Consider the following 1543-nt stretch of genomic DNA (forward strand, 5'->3'; position numbering starts at 1 on the left):
TGCTGAGGAAACAGCAACATAGGCAGATTCAGAGATGCTAGTGACTGGCTTGAGGGTACAACCATTCCACACACTTTCCTGGGAACCACACTGGCACTTCCCCTTTACATGAGTGCCTAGGAACACCATCAGACCCAAATTCTGGCTCTGGAGAACCCACCTGCTAATCTACTGTTAGGGGCTTCACTCTGCTTGCCCAGGGAAATAATCTGGGACAGACTCAGACATGTGAACACACCTGCCATCTTCTCTGGAGTCTGAAGAACACCTCCCACAGGAGATCCAGAGGGACGGTCCTCCGAATTTCACCAGAAGCCCTCTCAGAAACAGATAGGTCAGTAGTCAGATGAAGACTAATGGCAGGAACACAGGCAGAGTCAGGCGGAGGTCATGCCTGCAGTGTTGTTGGTCATTAGTTGACTCACCCTTTAGCTCTGTATTGCTAAAAACCCAGCCATACAGAGCAGTGAGGATTATCCCGGATGCAGCAAAGCCTGAAGGAGACAGCCACAGACTGTGGATCACTTGTAGTTTTGAACAGGCTGTCCAGAGCTAGGTAGGTACCACACCCAACATTAGTTTACACAGCTTTAGAACACCAGATGCATATGCAGAAGGAGAAGCCAACAGGCAAAGCACTAAACTCTGCTGAGACAAAATCCACCTCAATGTTTTCCATTATTTGCATTTTTTTGCATAGCTTTTTTATATTATTTCACTTGTTTCAATTTGGTTTCCATTTTTCACTATTTTTTATTTCAAGTCTCATATTTTACTCTTCCACTTTTAACTCCATTTTGCTCTCTTCCTTTGCTTTCTTATATGTGTTTTAAATTTTATTTTTCCTTTCTTTACTTTGTTTCTATTCTTTCTCTTATTATTCCTCTTCCCTCTATTTTCTCAAAATAATATATTTTTCTTTTAGTCAGATTCTTGTGTGGGTTTGTTTTCTGTGCTGTTTCATTTTGCTCTGTTCTGTCAGCACCTGTACAACAGCATACAAGATACAGTGGGAGCTGGGACTCTTAGTTGTCCAGCCAGGAGGGAAGACCCACCAACAAACTAGCCAACAACAATTAAAACCCAAATCAACAAAAAAGCCCACATAAATTGCATAAAGGGAATCCCTCCAGTTTCCAGCTCAGGAGATTAAGGAGACATATCACTAAGTCCCACAGGAATCTGATCACAGAAGACCATGCTGTGAAGACAGAGTCAAAACAGATTAATCTAATATGTGGAAACAAAAAAGTAATTTAAAAATGGGGAGACAAAGAAACAACTTTCAGTCAAAAGGAAATGAGTCCCCAGAAAAAGAATGAAATGAAATTGGGCAAGCAATTTATCAGACTTACTGATATATTAGTCTGAGCAATGTTGTTCAGAGTAATGATTTTAAGGGTGCTCAAAGAACTTAGTGTGAAATAGAAGAAGCTGTATGGGACCTACAAGAAACTTAGTGGGAACTACATCTGCATGAAAAAAGACATAGAAACTATGAATAAGAACAGAGTAGAAATGAAGAATACAATATCTGAAGGAA

This window comes from Artibeus jamaicensis, unplaced genomic scaffold, assembly GCF_021234435.1.
Source record: "Artibeus jamaicensis isolate MK-2021 breed Jamaican fruit bat unplaced genomic scaffold, CSHL_Jam_final contig_3113, whole genome shotgun sequence".
NCBI classification, from domain to species: Eukaryota; Metazoa; Chordata; class Mammalia; order Chiroptera; family Phyllostomidae; genus Artibeus; species Artibeus jamaicensis.